Here is a 20,445-nt window from a genome sequence, read left to right on the forward strand (position 1 = left end):
AGTTATATCGCTATGTGCAGCTTCATACACACACTATAACATTACTGTAGTGTCCTGATAATGAATATACATCACTACCAGCCTGGACGTGATGTTTATTCAGAATCCTGACCACTTCTGAATCTTTTCTGTGAGATTCCAGCAAGGCAAGCGTAATCTCGCGAGATTACGATGTAACCTGTCATTTCAAACGAGATTACGCTTGCCTTGTTGGAATCTCACAGAAAAGATTCAGAAGTGTCAGGATTCTGAATAAACATCATGTCCAGGCTGGTAGTGATGTATATTCATTATCAGGACACTACAGTAATGTTATAGTGTGTGTATGAAGCTGCATATAGCGATATAACTATATCGCTAGTGCAGTGTAAATGAATGGAGAGAGGTGCATGACGCTCATTGGTCGGCGTCATACACTCCTCTGTACAACGCTCAAGCTAAAAATCGCTCATAAAGTGGTTTAAAATAGATAGTTTTTCAAAATAAAAAGCATTACTGTCACCTACATTACAGCGCCGATCTCCTTATATAGGCGATAGGGCACTTATAATGTGGTGAGAGTCTCTTTAACATACAGATAAACCACTTTTTCTTTTCAAGGCAACATATTCCAGCCTTGCCTCATTCAGTCAACCAAGCCACTAGTAAAATCCATTATAGCCAAGCGGCCTATTTTACTTTTCTCTGCACATTTACAATGAAACCGTGACAGCTAATACCGATACATTATTCAAATGGATAATGGCAAATCCCTACTGATCCCTTTGACTTTTACGGGGTCAGCCAGGGATCCTGATATTTGTGACAGCTAGAAAAGTGCTGCAGATTTCGCTATTCCTACCATCAAAACTGTCAAAAAGGTTGATGGAAACCCTGAACGCAAGTGTAATCAAAGCCTAATTTGGGTTATTAAAACCATGAGGAATTTGTGTATTCCTATGTTTGCCACTAGAGTACTGAATTGAATTAACCTGGGCAGAATTCACTGAAATATAACAAGATTTTATCAATTATTTAATTTGAGCCTTGATTAGTTCAGATTAATGGTACGTACTAGAGAAAACTTGTTTCCATTTACCAACAACAGGTAGAAATCTTGAATATGACAAGGAACTGAAACCATTGGGGCAGCTTTACTATTCAAAATGCAACAGAATTCTGCATCAAATTGAGCCAAAATTCTGTCAAACATGCTGTGTGCCACATTTATTTACAGTTTTACACACTTTTTGTGCTGCGCTCAAGAAGGGGCGTGGCTTAAATGCACAGCTACACGCCAAAATAGCACCACAATTTGTCTGCAAAAACCTGGTGTAAACTAAGCCAACCATGAGGTGTTATAAGGAAGAGAAAAGTATCTTACATGTGTAGCTGATATGGCCGCGGTCACGGACCGCGACCTCCACTTACCTGCCTCCCGCAGATCTTCCTCTTCCTGCCGGCGTCTCCCTCCCCAGAGATGTCGACACATGCGTCCGTTCTGTCCCATAGTGCTCACTAGAGGGCGCGCGCGCTGGCTCCCAGCCTTAATGGGGCAAGCGCGCACATGTAAATAATTAATTATTCCTAGAACACCCTGAACTATGAAAAGGGCCCTGCCCTTCTGATCCTTGCCTGAGCATTATTTGTAATTCCCATGTTAGTCTTGCAAATAGTTCCTTAGTGTTGTCCCATTTTCAGTGTTCCCATGCCCTGCTACCTGTATCCTTTATATATTTGTACATGTTTAGTGATTGGAGTCGTGTCCTACTACACCCGTTGCCCTCCGACACGTCTGGCGCAACCTACTGCACCCGTTGTCATCTGCCACGTCTGGTGCAACCTACTGCACCCGTTGTCATCCGCCGCATCTGGCGCAACCTACTGCAACTGCTGTCAACTGCCACGTCTGGTGCAACCTGCTGCACCTACTACCATCCGTGCCAGAGCCACTGCCACCACCTGGACTATTTCAGGTACCCTTGTGTTACGAACTTGTATAGACTTTTGCATAGACTGTGACTTGGCCAGCTGCCTCTCCGCTACGGCTAATGGGTCCACATACGCCGTGATCGTGAAAGTAGCGAGATGCAACTAATTTATCATAGAGCATGTACCATTTTGATAAATTTGGTGCATCTTCTGACTGCCTAGTCTAGGTTTAGACTGGCTAAAGTTTAGACCATATTAGTAAATCTGCCACATTGTAGTTTAGAAAGTTTCATAACTGTAATTATACAGTGAAGAAATCCCAAAAAGTGACAAATATTAGCAGGTTGCCTAAGGTCCTGAAGAATCCTATGGCATTGCTAAATTCTCAGAGTCTATCTTTTGTCAGCCGTTTATGCTAGGTTTCGGGTGTATTCACATGTTTGGCAAATGCACAGGGAAAGCACCCCGCTCATTCGCTGAATGTATCCATAGGGCCCATTCAGCCGACAGATGCCAAAAGAGTTTATTTTTGGCATTCGTTGGGCTTGGTATATATGGGTATATATTTTTTTCAACTGTATGGGATAGCGTAGTACACTACTATATTCCATACAGAGGCATCAAGCAAAAAATTTTTTACTGCGCTGGATACTTTTTTTTAAATGAGAGGAAATGTGCAACGTATAGTTGAGCAGCTGCATACAAGTCTAAGAGATCCCCATGTACAATGTCAAACGTCTGGTGGAGTATTGTAAACCACGCAGCCACACGAATCTAGAGCAGTGGAAACATGTTCTCAAAAAGTGATGAGTCATGTTTCACTATCTGGCAGTCTGATGGACAAATCTGGTTTTGACGGATGGCAGGAGAATGCTACTTAGTGAATGCATACTGCCTACTGTAAAATTTGGTGAGGAAGGGATAATGGTCTGGAGTTGTTTTTCAGGGTTTTGGCCTAGGCCTCTTATGTGCATTGAAGGGTATTGCTAATGCTACAATATACAAAGTCATTTCCGAAAATATTATGCTTCCAACTTTGTGGGAAGAGATTGGGGAAGGCCCCTTCCTGTTCCAGTTTGACTGTGCCCAAAGCAAGGTCCCTAAGGACATGTTTTCATGAGGTTGGTGTGGAGGAACCCGAGTGACCTGCACAGATTTCTGACCTCAACCCCATAGAACACCCTTGGATTGAATTGTCTGACCTCACAAATGCTCTTCTAGATGAGTGGGCAAAAATTCCCACAGACACACTCCAAGATCTTGTAGAAAGCCTTCCCAGAAGAGAGGAGGCTGTTATAGCGGCAAAAGGGCTCTTCACTCCCTGCGCTGCCGACGTGATAGAAATGTATGGGGACAAGCGATTGTAGTAACGAGCGCTCCTCCCCATACTAGTTCCTTTCGAAAGGAGCATACGAGCGCCGATCAACGTATCGTTGATCGGCACTCGTTTACACGGCCCAGAACAGTCTGTGTAAGACCACCTTAATACTATAATCACTTCATTGATGAATTCCAGACTTATCTTGAGCAAAATTAAGATATGCATTACTTGATTTTCTTTTATGATGTGCACCCTTAAAATATATTCCAGTCCCTTGCCACAAGTATAGATAGTTTGCATTGTCATATCCCACTGATGAATAGTCTATAGGATTTTTAAAAGATGTGTTTTGCATACTTACTGAAGCTATTTTGACTGAGACATTACTTGTGTGTGGATCCTAAGCGTGGTGACCAAGTACAAGTTTAAAGTGGTCTTTTGTATGTTTGTCACAAAGACAATGGTTTTGGCTTTATTAGGGCTTTATTTAACCCAAGTTCTATTGAGCCCTTATAGCTGATTGGGACTAGGTTGGGATCTGATTTCCAAAATCGCTATTGATATAAATCAGTATTGAGGACTTACTTGTTTTCATGGAGGTAGCCTTATGTAGTATTCTGGCGTTTTTGCCAATATAGCAATTTCTGCTGTTGATTGTTGCACCATGTATGTATATGTATCAGTGATTGTGTAAACTACTGCTTTGCCCTGTCCTGTTTTTCTGCAATTTGTGCATATTACGTTTTAATTGGGTGCTTTTAAATGGTTTGTACAACAGATTATAAAATTAATAATAAAGTATTTATATTTTGCTACATTGGCATTCATTCTTATTTATATGTGGCAATCAGTGAAACGTTGTAGGCTATTGTATTTGTTCTAGTTCCCAGTGCATTTAATACGGCAATTTCTATATAGTATATTGATATGAGACAAAGTATCCTTTTTTAGTTTATAACCTATGGTAGACTTAATCCGCCACTACAAGGAGACCACGCATTCCAGCTACACTGTGCCTCATGTGTCAGATGCACAGTGCCCCCATAACAGAGCCAGCCACACAGTGCCCTCCATTAGTACTTACCTGTCCCTGCTTTTGTGCTGCTCATTGCTCTCTTCTTTCTGACAGAGAAGATATATTTGAGCATCCACCAGAGAGCACTGACATGTATCTTACAAGACCTGCACTGATCTCTATGATTAGTGCAGGGCAGAGAGAGAATTGAGCTGCCGTCCGATGGCACAGTTTTCTGCATCGAAAGGATGTGGCAGTCTTTTTACAGCTGTGTCTTTCTGAATTATTGAGAAACAGACCACCGCTACAACAATGGTTGGGGGCTGCACAGAACGGCATCACAGGGACCCCTGGTCTTGAGCAATAAGTGCTCCTGTCAGCAAGAGTTCCAGCAAGTACTGCATGGCACCAGACTAGCTAAGGGTTTGTGTGACTAAAATAAGTCCATATCATAGTGCTTGGGACAGAGGCAAAGCTTGAAGCTTCTGGGCTCATGTTCAAAATCATTATCAGGACTGGAAAAGAATTATAGCATTTATAGTACTTCTTTCCCCGACAAAAGGGTCTTTATGCTATCTCTGGAACCAGGGCTGAGTAGGTACTGCAACCTCTGCACTTACTATATCTATGCCACTGGCCTGGGGTAGTAATCTCAGTGGTAAAAAGCCAAAAGTTAAAAAACTGTTTCATTGTCTAATAATAAACTACAATAGAGATCAAGAATAAATGTCTTTTATTTGTAAATGTAGTTATCTCCTATTGTAACTAGTTATTAGACACAAAAAAAACAAAAACAACTTAGCTCTATGTTCACAAAAATGTAATAAGTGATCAGTACACAGTATTTGCTGCTTTATAAGCTTGGCACACTTGGCTGAACAAGCTAATTCAAGCAAGCAGCATGTCGCATTAGCTGTGGTAAACTAATATATACTTTGGTAAGGACTGTAAGATTGTGTTATATATAGTGTTCACCTTCATCTCTAGAGGAAACAAGAAGGCTGAGCGCACCTGGGACAAGATGGGGTAAAAATAATATTACAGGCATTCAGCTGCTCTACTTGCTAGGTGGATAAAGTGTCTGTTGTCCATAGTCTAAGATGATGTTGATCCTAACCAAAACCTATTATCTGCTTCAGTGGCCTGGAACGATTGCGTTCTACGTGCTGCAGTGTTTTGAGTCAATTACAGCCAGCTCTGGAATGGTGCTCTTGCATGTGATGGCTGCTGCCTTCTCTACCGTTTAGTTCTGTCTTGCTGAGCAAGCAGATGAATATGGCTGCTTAAAGGACCAATTGAATTTGTATAGCACAGATTCTACGTATTTATCAATGGGTGAAGTCTGTGTGCAGCGTTGGCTTTCCACAACGTCTCTTACGATTCAGTGCTCCTATATTTCCAACTGCATTATCCTTGCTAAAATCTTACAAAACATTTTGTTATACAGGCATTTAAAACATTTCTACACATCCCAGATACCTTCACTGTGAGAATTAAGTGACACACAAATATGCTTCAAAAACAGTAGCAATATTGCACTATATAATGTCATCAAAACCACATACGAAACTTACATTAACCCCTTAGTGACCACCAATACATCTCTTCACGTCGGTCACTAAGGGGCCTTAGGCTAGGCCGCCGCCTTTTCACGACAGCCCAGTCTAATTCCTGCATGGGTGTCCCATGCAGGCTGGAGCAGGGGGCTCGATTGTCTGGCGCCAGCCGGGCTCCTGCTCCAATGGTAGTGATCGAAGTTTACTTCAATCGCGGCCATTTAACTCAAATGCTGCGGTCGATAGCGACTGCGGCATTTTCGTTTACAAAAGGGAAGTAGCTCCATCTGTCACCCATCGTTGGCCCGCAAATGTGACCGCGGGCCTCCGATGGGGTGCCATGGCAGCTGGGGGCCTAACAAAGGCCCCCAGGCCTGCCCTGGCTATATGCCTATTAGGCCGTGCCAGAGGTGGGCCTCCGGTGAGATGCCATAGCAGCCGGGGGCCCAACAAAGGCTGTATGCCCTGGCTATATGACTATATGGCCGTGCCAAAGGCATGGCCTAATAGATGGCTTGTCAGTTTTACACTGACAGTATACCAAAGCATTTTTGCCTAAGTATACCAAAGCCTTATATCTGCGATCAAAAGATCGCAGAGGGAAAAAATAACTAATAAATGTGAAATAAAATTATTAATAAAAATTACAGTTAGAAAAAAAATAAAGCCATTTTTTCCATTAACCCCTTCCCTCTTTGGCCACTTTTGACCTTCCTGACAGAGCCTCATTTTTTCAAATCTGACATGTTTCACTTTATGTGGTAATAACTTCTAAATGCTTTTAACCCATCCAAGCGATTTTGAGATTGTTTTCTCGTGGCACATTGGACTTTATGTTACTTGCAAAATTTCCTCGATACATTCAGTATTTAATTGGGAAAAACACCAAAATATTGCAAAAAATTGCTTTTTTCTAAATTTAAACGTATCTGCTTGTAAGTCAGGCAGTTATACCACACAAAATTGTTGCTAATTAACATCCCCTATATGTCTACTTTAGATTGGCATCGTTTTTTTGAACATCCTTTTATTTTTCTAGGACGTTACAAGGCTTAGAACTTTAGCAGAAGTTTCTCACATTTTCAAGAAGATTTCAAAAGACTATTTTTACAGGGACCAGTTCAGTTGTGAAGTGGCTTTGAGGGCCTTATATATCATAAACTCCCAATAAGTCACCCCATTTTATAAACATCACCCTTCAAATTATTTAAACCAGCATTTCGAAAGTTTCTTAATACTTTAGATGTTTCACAGGAATTAAAGCAAAGTAGAGGTGAAATTGACAAATTTCATTTTTTTTGAGGAAATTCATATTTAATCCATTTTTTGGGGAAAACAGAAAGTTTTACCAGAGAAATGCAATTCAATATTTATTACCCAGGTTCTGCAGTTTTAGGAAATACCCCACATGTGGCCCTAGTGTGCTAATTGACTGAAGCACCACCATGTCAGGTTTGAAGGGCTCTTGCGATGCCAAAACAGTGGAAATCACCCAAAAGTGACCCCATTTGGGAAACTACACCCCCAAAGAAATTATCTAGGGGTATAGTGAGCATGGTTTATTGCAGAAAGACTATTTTTACAGGGACCAGTTCAGTTGTGAAGTGGCTTTGAGGGCCTTATATATCATAAACTCCCAATAAGTCATCCCATTTTATAAACATCACCCTTCAAATTATTTAAACCAGCATTTCGAAAGTTTCTTAATACTTTAGATGTTTCACAGGAATTAAAGCAAAGTAGAGGTGAAATTGACAAATTTCATTTTTTTTGAGGAAATTCATATTTAATCCATTTTTTTTGGAAAACAGAAAGTTTTACCAGAGAAATGCAATTCAATATTTATTACCCAGGTTCTGCAGTTTTAGGAAATACCCCACATGTGGCCCTAGTGTGCTAATTGACTGAAGCACCACCATGTCAGGTTTGAAGGGCTCTTGCGATGCCAAAACAGTGGAAATCACCCAAAAGTGACCCCATTTGGGAAACTACACCCCCAAAGAAATTATCTAGGGATATAGTGCGCATGGTTTATTGCAGAAATTATTGGAAGTAGGCCGTGAAAATTAAAATTTACATTTTTTCAAAGAAAATGTAGGTTTAGCTAATTTTTTCTCATTTCCACAAGGACTAAAGGGGAAAAAGCACTGCAACATTTGTAAAGCAATCTCTCCCATGTAAAACAATACCTTACATGTGGTCATACACGGCTGTTTGAATACAGCAGGGCTTAGAAGGGAAAGAGCGCCATTTGGCTTCTGGTGCTCAAATTTAACAGGAATGGTTTGCGTAGGCCATGACACGTTTGCAAAGCCCCTGAGGGATCAAAACAGTGAAAACGCCCAAAAAGTTACTCCATTTAGGAAACTAAACCACTTGAGGAATTCATCTAGGGGTGTATTGAGAATTTTGACCTCACAGGTGTTTCATAGAATTTATTAGAATTGGGCAATGAAAATAAAAACAATCCCTTTTCTTCAATAAGATGTACAGTGAAGGAAATAAGTATTTGATCCCTTGCTGATTTTGTAAGTTTGCCCACTGTCAAAGACATGAACAGTCTAGAATTTTTAGGCTAGGTTAATTTTACCAGTGAGAGATAGATTATATATATATATATATATATATATATATATATATATAAAAAAAAAAAAGAAAATCACATTGTCAAAAGGATATATATTTATTTGCATTGTGCACAGAGAAATAAGTATTTGATCCCCTATCAACCATTAAGAGTTCAGCCTCTTTCAGACCAGTTACACTCTCCAAATCAACTTGGTGCCTGCATTAAAGACAGCTGTCTTAAATGGTCACCTGTATAAAAGACTCCTGTCCACAGACTCAATTAATCAGTCTGACTCTAACCTCTACAACATGGGCAAGACCAAAGAGCTTTCTAAGGAAGATCAGAGACCTGCACAAGGCTGGAATGGGCTACAAAACCATAAGTAAGACGCTGGGTGAGAAGGAGACAACTGTTGGTGCAATAGTAAGAAAATGGAAGACATACAAAATGACTGTCAATCGACATCGATGTGGGGCCCCATGCAAAATCTCACCTCGTGGGGTATCCAAGATCCTGAGGAAGGTGAGAGCTCAGCCGAAAACTACACGGGGGGAACTTGTTAATGATCTCAAGGCAGCTGGGACCACAGTCACCAAGAAAACCATTGGTAACACATTACGCCATAATGGATTAAAATCCTGCAGTGCCCGCAAGGTCCCCCTGCTCAAGAAGGTACATGTACAGGCCCGTCTGAAGTTTGCAAATGAACATCTGGATGATTCTGAGAGTGATTGGGAGAAGGTGCTGTGGTCAGATGAGACTGAAATTGAGCTCTTTGGCATTAACTCTACTCGCCGTGTTTGGAGGAAGAGTAATGCTGCCTATGACCCAAAGAACACCATCCCCACTGTCAAGCATGGAGGTGGAAACATTATGTTTTGGGGGTGTTTCTCTGCTAAGGGCACAGGACTACTTCACCGCATCAATGGGAGAATGGATGGAGCCATGTACCGTCAAATCCTGAGTGACAACCTCCTTCCCTCCACCAGGACATTAAAAATGGCTCGTGGCTGGGTCTTCCAGCACGACAATGACCCGAAACATACAGCCAAGGCAACAAAGGAGTGGCTCAAAAAGAAGCACATTAAGGTCATGGAGTGGCCTAACCAGTCTCCAGACCTTAATCCCATCGAAAACTTATGGAGGGAGCTGAAGATCCGAGTTGCCAAGCGACAGCCTCGAAATCTTAATGATTTACAGATGATCTGCAAAGAGGAGTGGGCCAAAATTCCATCTAACGTGTGCAAACCTCATCATCAACTACAAAAAACGTCTGACTGCTGTGCTTGCCAACAAGGGTTTTGCCACTAAGTATTAAGTCTTGTGTGCACAATGCAAATAAATATATAGAATTTTGACAATGTGATTTTCTTTTTTTTTTTTTTTATATATAATCTATCTCTCACTGGTAAAATTAACCTAGCCTAAAAATTCTAGACTGTTCATGTCTTTGACAGTGGGCAAACTTACAAAATCAGCAAGGGATCAAATACTTATTTCCTTCACTGTAGCTTTAGCTCAAAAGCTTTCATTTTCTCAACAAATAAAGAACCCCAACATTTGTTAACCAGTTTCTCCCGAGTATGGCAATACCCCATTTGTGGTCATAAACTGCTGTTTGGGCACAGGGCAAGGATCAGAAGGGAAGGAGCAGCATTTGCCTTCTAGAGTGCAGATTTTGCTGGAATGGTTTCTGGTCGCTATGTCGCATTTGCAAAGCCCCTGTGCGACCAAAACAGTGGAAACCCCAAAAGTGACCCCATTTTAGAAACACCCCTCAAGGTATTCACCTAGGGGTATAGTGAGCATGTTAACCCCGCAGTTGTTGTCACGTTGGATGCGTGGACCCACTGGGCCGTACCGCCTTGATGGTATAGCAGCTGACCAACAGGGTACAAATCAAAGTCTATAGTTCGGATAGGTGTACCTGTGGTAACTTCAGACAGTAGCAAAGATGGGCTTGGATGTGACCTTTGCAGCAGCAGACACCAGGCGTAGTACACAGCACAACACGACTCCAACTCTAAAGGCCACTTAGACCGAGATCGCACAGGATACAGGTAGCAGGAACGGGGACACTGGGAACTGGAAAACACTCAAGGGACCATTTGCAGAGACGAACATATCTAAACTACAACAACGCTCAGGCAATGCAGGAAGTGGCAGGGCCCTTCTTATAGTCCCGGGTGCTCATGGGCTAATTTGGGTATCAAATTCATGTGCGCGCGCTGGCCCTTTAAGATCGGGACACAGCAGAGTGAAGCGGAAGTGAGCGCTGGCCCGCATCTCCTCCTCAGCAGACGCCAGCGCTCACTTCCGCTTCACTCTTCACAGATCCATGGCTGTGGCCGTCAGGAGGTGATAATCCTGACGGTCCGCAGCCATGGGTGTTAAAGGTGTATTGCAGAAATTAGTGTGCACTCGATGTTGCAGAGTGAAAATTTTTTTTTTCCCATAGATATGCCAATATGTGGTGCCCAGCTTGTGCCACCATAACAAGACAGCTCTCCAATTATTATGCTGTGTTTCCCGGTTTTAGAATCACCATACATGTGACCCTAATCTTTTGCCTGGACATTTGACAGGGCTCAGGAGTGAAAGAGTAGCATGTAAAATTGAGGACTAATTTGGCGACTTACAAAGTACTGGTTCACAATTGCAGAGCTCTGATGTGAAGTAATAAAAGAAATCCCTGAGAAGTGACCCCATTTTCGAAACTACACACCTCAAGGCATTTATTAAGGGGTGTAGGGAGCATTTTCACCCACAGGTATTTTCCATAAATGATTGCGCTGCGGATGGTGCAAAGTAAAAATTTCGATTTTTCCCTAGATATGTCATTTCAGTGGCAAATATGTCGTGCCCAGCTTGTGCCACTGGAGACACACACCCCAAAAATTGTTAAAAGGGTTCTGCCGGGTATGGCGATACCATATATGTGGAAGAAAAGTGCAAGCTGTAGGGTTCAGAGGGGAGGGATCGCCATTTGGCTTTTGGAGCGTGGATTTTGCTTGGTAGTAGTTTTGTTTGGAGTCTTACTGATATTTCAGTATATAATGTGGGGGTACATATAAGCTGGGCAGAGTACATCAGCGGCATAGTCAGGTGGTATAATAATGGGGTAAAAAAAACAATAAAATAGTCCATAGATATGTGTTATGCTGTGAAGCAATCCTTTCTGCACAGGCCAGTGTCGCACTTATGAATGTCCTTCCTTATCCCCCTTTTGGTCCACACTCCGCACCTTTGCAGTTTGGGGAATTTTGCTGGGAAGTGTTGACCTGGTATAATACGGGAACCCTCGCTTCCAGCAGATATGTTTTGGCCCTCCCCTTCCTGGTTCCCTAATTTTAGGGCCTTGATAATTTGCCTCTTGAAACAGAAGAAATTTTCCCCTTGGGCCTGCACAACTGCATATTTTTTTATTTCCTGACGTATTGGAGCCTTATAGTTTTTATAGGTACCATTTTTGGATACATGAGACTTTTTGATCACTTTTTATTCCAATATTTGTAGGGCAAAGTGACCAAAAAACAGAAATTCTGGTATCGTTTTTACATGTTTTTTTTACGCTGTTCACCGTGTGGTATAAATAACATAATATTTTAATAGTTCAGGGTGTTATGGTTGCGGCGATACTAAATATGTATGGTTTATTTTATTTTTTCAATAATAAAGGAGGTGATAAGGGAAAAGGGCGATAGTATTTTAGTACTTGAAAATTTTATTATATGTTTTAAAACGTTTATTTAACTTTTTCTTAAGTTCCACTAGGGGACTTGAACGTCCAACTGTCTGATTTTTTTTTAATACATTTCACTACCTATGTAGTACAATGTATTAGATCTGTCAGTCATTTACTGACAGCAAGCCGATTAGGCTTCGCCTCCCGGCGGGGCCTAATCGGCTTCCGTAATTGCAGAGCAGGAGGCCATTGTTAGGCCCCCTGTTGCCAAAGCAGCAGTCGGCAGCCTTGCGATTGCAGGGCAGTGCTGCCGATCTGCTAGCAATCTCTAAGATGCAGCGATCGCTTTCGATTACTGCATCTAAGGGGTTAATGGCAGGGTTCAGAGCTAGCTCAGGTTCCTGCCATTACAGATGGATGTCAGCTGTAACATACAGCTGACATCCACCGCTGATGATGCCGGCTCAGCTCCTCTTGCCGTCGGCTACGGAAGCCTTTCAGGCCCCGCCTGCCGACGGGGCCTCAACGGCTTCCGTGTTAGGCAGACCGGGAGGCCAGCATTAGGCTTCCGGGTGCCATTGCAGCCACCAGAACCCCCGCCAATTTCATTGCTGGGGTGCCGATGAGCTCCAAAGTCCTTAAATGCAGCAATCGCTTTTGACTGCTGCATTTAAGGGGTTAATGGCGGGAATCGAAGCTAATTCTGGTCCCCGCCATTATAGCTGGATGTGAGCTGTTATACACTGCTGACATCCGGCGATGATGGCACCAACTCAGCTTCTGAGCTGGTGCCATCCATTTGTCGTATGGATACGCCAAAATGCGTGAAGCACTGGTTTTCCATGACGTATCCATACGACAAATGTCGGGAAGGGGTTAAAAAGTGTTTTTATTTAGTAAAAGTGTAAAAAAGAAACACATATATGGTATCGCCGCAACTGTAATGACCCAAACAATAAAGTTGACATGTAAATTAAACCACAAGGTGAACGCGGTAAAAAAAAAACCCGCAATAACCTATGGTGGAATTGCTATTTTATTCCTTTGCCTGCCAAAAAAGTAATAATAAAATTTAATCAATAAGTCCCATGTACCCCAAAAAAGTACCAATGAAAACTACGTCTCGTCCCGCAAAAAACAAGCCCCCATATCACTACATTAAGAGAAAAATAAAAAATGTATGGCTCTTGAAAAACGACAATCAAAAAATTGTAGACCCACAGGCGTATAGCCGAAGGGGCTGAGACTGTAGCACCCTAAGGGGTTAATGTATCTGAGTTTTTGGCTAGGGATTAACCTTATAGTGGTAAATCCAGCCAATCGCGGGTTAATGCTAGGCTGCGTGACACTGGTTGAATAAGCCTTAGGGGCGGGTCAGAGGGCCTCCACCTTTTACATAAAACTGTTGCTTTCCCGCTCTTCCTCCTCTTTTGGCCGTAATCTCCCTCCCTTTTGGCTTTTGCAAGTTCAATGTTGGTAGGTGTATAAGATATTTAAAAAAAATGACAGGTGTGATGTGAACGTAGTAATTTCCTTAAGATTTACCTTCGAAGTTCATGCTGTTTTACTTGATGGTTCTTTGTATGAGAATTTTGTGTATTGTATATTTGTCACAGCATGCGTTTTTATAAGGTTGTTTACCTACATGTCCACTCATGTTTGTGGCCGGCATACGTTTTTTTTTGCCTAAGCAACAGATATGTTAATATGTTCACAATTCAATATTTAAATTAATAATAAAATCTGTGGCTAACCCCGAGTCAACCCACGTTAAAGGGAATTACTATGGTGTCCCGTGTCAGTTTATTTGTGAGGTTCTTTATCCCTAGCTCAACTGTTGATTGTTTTAATTGTAATGCATGCAGTCCAAATAATTTTAGTATTTTTGTTGTGCAAAAGTAGTAAAACATAAAAAAACCTATACATATGTGGTATCGTCGTAATAGTACCGACCCATAGAATAAAGATAACAAGTTATTTACGCCGCACGGTGAACGGCATAAACTTAAAACGCATAGAACAATTGTGGAATTGCTGAGTTTTTTTCTGTTCCCTCCAAAAAAGTTAATAAAAGTTAATAAAAAAATTATATATACCCCAAAATGGTGCCATTAAAAAATACAACTAATTTCAGCAACGTATTTAATTGCGGAAAATCCGCAGCATAAGGACTCATGTATACGACCGTAATGGTTTTTACTGACCGCAAATACAGATCTGTAGTCATCCGTAACTCATCCGCATATACGGCATGCTGTCCGCAAATACGGTCCGTAGTGCATCTGTATTTATGGAACTGCAACAAAAAAAAACAGGGAGGTATCTTGGGTAATCCCCTGGCGTCACATAGCAACAGTTCCGCAATTACTGACTGCTACGGATCCGTAGCCATCCACAACTACGGAGGCGTACATAGACTTCTATGGGGAGTCCTTGCTGTAATTACGGACAAGAATAGGGCATGTTCTATCATTGAAGTGGATAAGGAGAAGGAGCACACACACGGGTATGTATATGGAAAAAAGTCTATAGACACTGGAGATATAGTAAAACATATATAAATTAATTGAAAATAAGTACTCCACAAAAACATGATAAAATCACTAAAAAAGCAGATAGCTGCTATAACTGGTCTAACTGAGGGATGCTGTCCCGATAAGCAGCTGTCACGAAGGGTCTGTGGACCCACTGGGCCATACCGCCTTGGCGGTAAGGCAGCTGGCCAACAGGGCGCAGGTGAAAGTCTATAGTTCGTATAGGTACATGTGGCAGCTCAGAGAGCAGCAGGGCAGGATCGGCTATGACTAGGCAGCAGGTAGACGTCAGGCGAGGTGAAGCAGGTCAGACGTGGAATACAGCACGACAAGACTTTGGCACAGCACAGTGCTCGACAAGGATGGTATGGAATACAAGCAACAGGAACAGGAAACACACTAGGAGGCCATCACATAGACAAACTAGGAAACATCAACAACGCTCAGGCATAGAAGCAGGCGGCTGGACCCCTCTTAAAGTCCAGGGTACACAAGGTTCAAAGTTCATCAAGAAATCCGGTACGCGCGCTGCCCCCGCGCTGCCCTACAGGATCTGGCTGAGGTGAGTGGACGTGAGCGCTGGCGTCTCCTGAGGAGGAGGCTGGGGACAGCGCTTGCCGACTCGTGGCTGCGGCTGTCAGGAGGGGAACGGAGCTGACAGCCTGCAGCCACAGACATTACAGTATCCCCCCTCTTACGCCCCCTCTTCTTGGGACCAGAGCGAGAGAGAATCTTCTTCAGAAGAGCAGGAGCATTGAGGTTCTCCTCTGGCTCCCAAAATTTTTCTTCAAAACCAAACCCCCTCCAATCCACCAAATAAAAGGTCTTTCCTCTCACTTTTTTGGTGTCCAGGATCTCCTGAACCTCAAAGGTGTCTGAAGGGCCGCTGGAGGCAACCACAGGGCTAGGAGTCTTGGTGTAGCGGTTCAGAACCACCGGCTTCAGGAGGAAGACATGGAAGGAGTTGGGGATCTTGAGGGTAGGAGGCAGCCGAAGCTTATAGGCGACAGGGTTGATCTGCTGTAGGATCTCGAAGGGTACGAGGAACCTGGGAGCAAATTTGCATGATGGCACCCTTAGTCAGATATTCATGGAAGACAGCCAGACCCTCGTGCCAGGAAGAAACTGAGGAGGTTCTCTTCTCCTTGTGTCAGCCTTCCGTTTCATGCGGTCGACTTTCATTAGGATGGAGGATCGAGTCTGCTGCCAGATCTGTAGAAAGTCTCTAAAGGTGGAGTCAGCCGCTGGAACTCGGAAGTATCGGGCACCGGGAGAGGAATTCGTGGGTGCTGGCCGTAAACAATGAAGAACGGCGTATTCCTTGTGGACTCGCTGGTGTGATTATTGTAGGAGAATTCTGCCCATGGGAGCAACTGAACCCAGTCATCATGCTGCTTGGAAATGAAGTGGCGTAGGTAGTTCTCTAAGATCTGTTTGATCCTCTTGACCTGACCATTGGACTGAGGATGGTAGGCTGATGAAAAGTCCAATTTCACACCGAGGAGTCCGCAGAGGGCTCTCCAGAACTTCGAGGTAAACACAATATTTTGCGGCAAGCCGTGCAGGCGAAAGATGTGTTGGATGAACAGCTTGTCCAGCTGAGGAGCAGAAGGAAGACCGGTCAGAGGATCGAAGTGGGCCATCTTCGAAAATCGGTCCACCGCCACCCAGACAGCACTGCATCCAGCAGAAAGAGGAAGGTCCGTAATAAAGTCCATAGCTATATGCTGCCAGGGAGCATTGGGCACAGGCAATGGCTGGAGCAGAACAGCAGGTCTAGAGTGAGCGGCCTTGTTGGCTGCACATACAGTCCATAATGTCCTTGGGCAGCGTGGGCCACCAGAAATGGCGAGCAATCAGATCCCGGGTCTTACGGACCCCTGCGTGACCTGCCAGTCTAGAGGAGTGTCCCTAGCGGAGGATTCTTCCACGATCAGCCAGGCGCACAAAAGTCCTCCCTGGAAGAATGTCCCCAACTTGCAGGGGATTGACAGAGATAATGCAAGACGGATCAATAATATTCTGGTGTCTTCCGTCTCTTCTTGTCGGCCGGGCGATAATGGAGCTCAAACTGGAACCTTGTAAAGAACAGTGACCACCTGGCCTGACGAGGTTTCAGCTGTTGGGCCGTCTGGAGGTAGGTCAGATTCTTGTGGTCTGTAAAAATCAAGATCGGATGAGCTGTGCCCTCTAGTAGATGTCTCCATTCCTCCAGGGCCAATTTGATGGCCAGTAACTCCCGATCCCCAATCAAGTAGTTGCGTTCTGCGGAAGAGAATAGCTTAGAAAAATATCCATATACCCTTGACTTGTCCTTGGGACCTCTCTGGAACAGGAGTGCACCAGCACCGACAGAGGATGCGTCCACCTCCAACGAGAACTGCAGAGAGACATCCGGATGATGGAGGATAGAGGCTGACGAGATGGCACTCTTCAGGCTATTGAATGCGGACTCTGCCTCGGGAGTCCACACCATGGCGTTCATACCCTTCTTAGTAAGGTTAGATAGGAGAAGTCAGTGAGGAGAAGTTTAGAATAAACTGCCTGTAAAAATTAGCGAATCCCAAAAAGTACTGTATGGCTCTCAAGCCTTGAGGACGTGGCCACTCCAGGACAGACTTTACCTTCTCAGGATCCATCTCGAGACCTCGATTCGAGACGATGTAGCCCAGGAAGGGTAGAGGTTCTTTGTCAAACACGCACTTCTCCAACTTGGCGTACAGACGATTCTCCCTTAACCGTAGCAGAACTTGACGGACATGTCTCGGGTGCGTCATAGGATCTGGAGAAAAAATCAAGATGTCATCAAGGTAGACTACTACACAAACATGGAGGAGGTCACTGAAAATTTCATTCACAAACTCCTGGAAGACCGCGGGAGCATTACACAGGCCAAAGGGCATTACTAGATATTCATAGTGTCCATCACAGGTGTTAAATGCAGTCTTCCATTCATCACCCTGGCGAATCCGGACTAGGTTGTAAGCCCCACGCAGGTCTAGTTTAGAAAAAATCTTGGCACCACGTATACGATCAAACAGTTCAGAGATCAATGGCAACGGATATTTATTTTTCACCATGATCTGGTTAAGACCTCGGTAGTCGATACAAGGACGAAGAGAGCCATCCCTCTTTTTGGCAAAGAAGAACCCGGCTCCTATCGGGGAGGAAGACTTTCGTATGAAGCCCCTCTCCAAGTTCTCTTTCACATAGGTGGACATGGACATAGTCTCTGGCAAGGAGAGAGGCTATACCCTACCACGTGGAAGGGATGCACCAGGAATCGGCTCGATAGGGCAGTCATATGCCCGATGTGGAGGCAATGTCTCCGCCTCCCTCTTGCTGAAGACGTCCGAATATGCAGCATAATGACTCGGCAATCCTGCCAATGACCAAGGCAGCGAAGGCTGAGCCGAACGAATCTGCACCAGGCAACGACCTTGACACTCAGGGCCCCACTGGAGAACCTCTCCAGAATTCCAGTCCAGGACTGGGGCATGCAGTTGGAGCCAAGGCAGACCCAGCAACACAGCGTTAACAGCTTTGGACAGGACATAGAAAGACAGAAGTTCGGAGTGAAGGGCTCCCACTTGGAGCCTCAGCGGCTTGGTCACAGCTATAACAGGGTCTGGCAGAGGTAGTCCATTCACTGAGGCAACTGTCAACGGGCCAGATGGGTGGTGGGCAATTGCAGAAGGTCCACAGATCTCTGCGGATGAAATTAGCAGCGGATCCAGAGTCCAGATACGCAGAGACCTGATGCGTTCTGTCGCCGGACACTATGGTCACAGGTATGGACAATTTAGATGGAAGTCCATCTTTACCCAAGGTTGTCACTCCTAGCAACCCTAGGTTTTTGGATCTTTGGGGACACAGGTGCACAAGATGGCCATCGAGACCGCAACAAAGACAGAGTCCAGATGTGCGTCTGCGTTGTCTCTCCTGGGTAGATAACTTATACTGGTCCGTTATTACCGACTCCTTAGGAGGATCGAGATCTGAGGACAGCAGGGGTTGCTGCAATGTAGGGACCAGACTGGGAAGGGCTCCCTCCCGTCGAATCTCTTGGAGGCGTTCTCGCATCCGTATATAAATCCGGGCAGACAGAAGGATGATGTCAACCAGGGTAGACGGCAGAGCAGATCCCGGGCGGCAAGTTCGTCCTTAATTCTGGAAGATAGTCCATGCCAGAATGCAGCCACCAGCGCCTCATTGTTCCATAACAGCTCTCCCGCCACGGTGCGGAAGAGGATGGTGTACTCACTCATGGAGGTTTCTCCTTGGCGCAGGTTAATCAAAGAGGCCGCTGCAGATGAGACCCGTCCAGGCTCCTCAAACACCATGCGAAAAGTCCGGGGGAAGGCTTGGAAGTCATGGGTCTCTGGTCCTTGTCTCTCCCAGATAGGGTTCGCCCATGCAAGAGCCTTGCCGGTGAGGAGAGAAATTATGAAAGCGACCCTGGCGCCATCAGACGAAAATGTCCTAGCATACAGGCAGAAGTGGATCTGGCATTGATTAAGAAATCCATGACAAGTACTTGCTTCTCCATCATAGCGGTCAGGAAGTGGCAAAGAAACATGTGGGTCAATATTGCCAGGAGGTATAGTAGGAGGAACAGGAACTGGGACAGGTGCAGGAACAGGAAAAACACTAGGAGGCCATCACATAGACAAACTAGGAAACACAACAATGCTCAGGCATAGAACTAGGGGGCTGGACCCCTCTTATAGTCCAGGGTACTCACGGGTCAAAGTTTATCAACAAGGTCCGGTGTGCGCTGCCCCTTTAAGAGAGGGCACGAGCGTGCGTGCGCACCCTACGGGATCCGGCTGAGGTGAGTGGAGGAGACTGGGGCCAGCGCTTGCCGACTTGTGTCTGCGGCTGTCAGAAGGGGAATGGAGCTGATAGCCACAGACATTACATAGGGCATGTCTCTACTTTTTCCCGCGAGCCGGTTTTTCCGCTCGCGGAAAAAAAAAACGCCTCCGCCTCGCATTGAAATCAATGGGAGGCATTTTCGGCCATTTTGTGGTGTGTTTTAAGTGGCCCTTAACTGGCCCTTAACACAAACATGTAAATATTCAATATTGACAGCACATTAGTGAAAACAAAAACAGACAGCACAAACTTAGGCTTCGTTCACATCTGCGCCAGGGCTCCGTTCCGACGGAACGTCAGAGCTTTCTGTCGGAATGGAGCCCTGACTGACACAAACGGAAACCATATGTTTCCGTTTCCATCACCATTGATTTCAATGGTGACAGATCCGGTGCTAATGGTTTCCGTTTGTCTCAGTAGTGTAGTCGACTACACTATTGATTGCGTCAAAACGACTGAACCCTTGCACAACTAAGACAAACGGAAACCATTAGCACCGGATCCGTCACCATTGAAATGGTGATGGAAACTGAAACCTTTAGTTTCCGTTTGTGTCTGTCAGGGTCCTGTTCCGACGGAAAGCTCAGTCGGAACGGGACCCTGGCGCAGATGTGAATGAAGTCTTACCACACCTAATGTGTCCGTCTGTTAAGAGCTCCAGGATCACCTCTGAGTGTTCTGGGCAGACATAACCACTATCTCTCCCTGCAGGGGCTAATGAGGGTTTTTAAAGGGGGGTCTCCAACTTGCTGACCAGCACTGAAGTAGAGACATGGGTGCAGAGCTGAAGCCAGCTGTACTCACTCTGTACCACGGTCTACGCTGGCATACTCTTCTCCTTTGCAGGCTTGGTTGACTGCCTACCCCTCCCTGATGACGTGCTGCTTACAGGGATGGATTCAGGATTGAAGTCTAGGATGTGGAAAAAGCACAAACAATTGTACCACACACTATGAGATTAGGAGAAGTTTCAGAG

The 20,445-nt window shown here is 44.5% G+C and overlaps 1 long non-coding RNA gene across 2 annotated transcripts in view; it reads left to right on the top strand.

Annotated features, from left to right (window-relative positions):
* Positions 1–20,445, top strand: part of LOC142742292 (uncharacterized) — an 88,053-nt gene that overhangs the window by 28,983 nt on the left and 38,625 nt on the right. For both annotated transcript variants that reach the window (XR_012881343.1, XR_012881344.1), the window contains exon 4: positions 1,731–1,955. This is a non-coding gene — a long non-coding RNA (uncharacterized LOC142742292). The remainder of the gene's footprint in view (positions 1–1,730; positions 1,956–20,445) is intronic.

Source organism: Rhinoderma darwinii, chromosome 1 (genome assembly GCF_050947455.1).
Source record: "Rhinoderma darwinii isolate aRhiDar2 chromosome 1, aRhiDar2.hap1, whole genome shotgun sequence".
Lineage (NCBI taxonomy): Eukaryota > Metazoa > Chordata > Amphibia > Anura > Rhinodermatidae > Rhinoderma > Rhinoderma darwinii.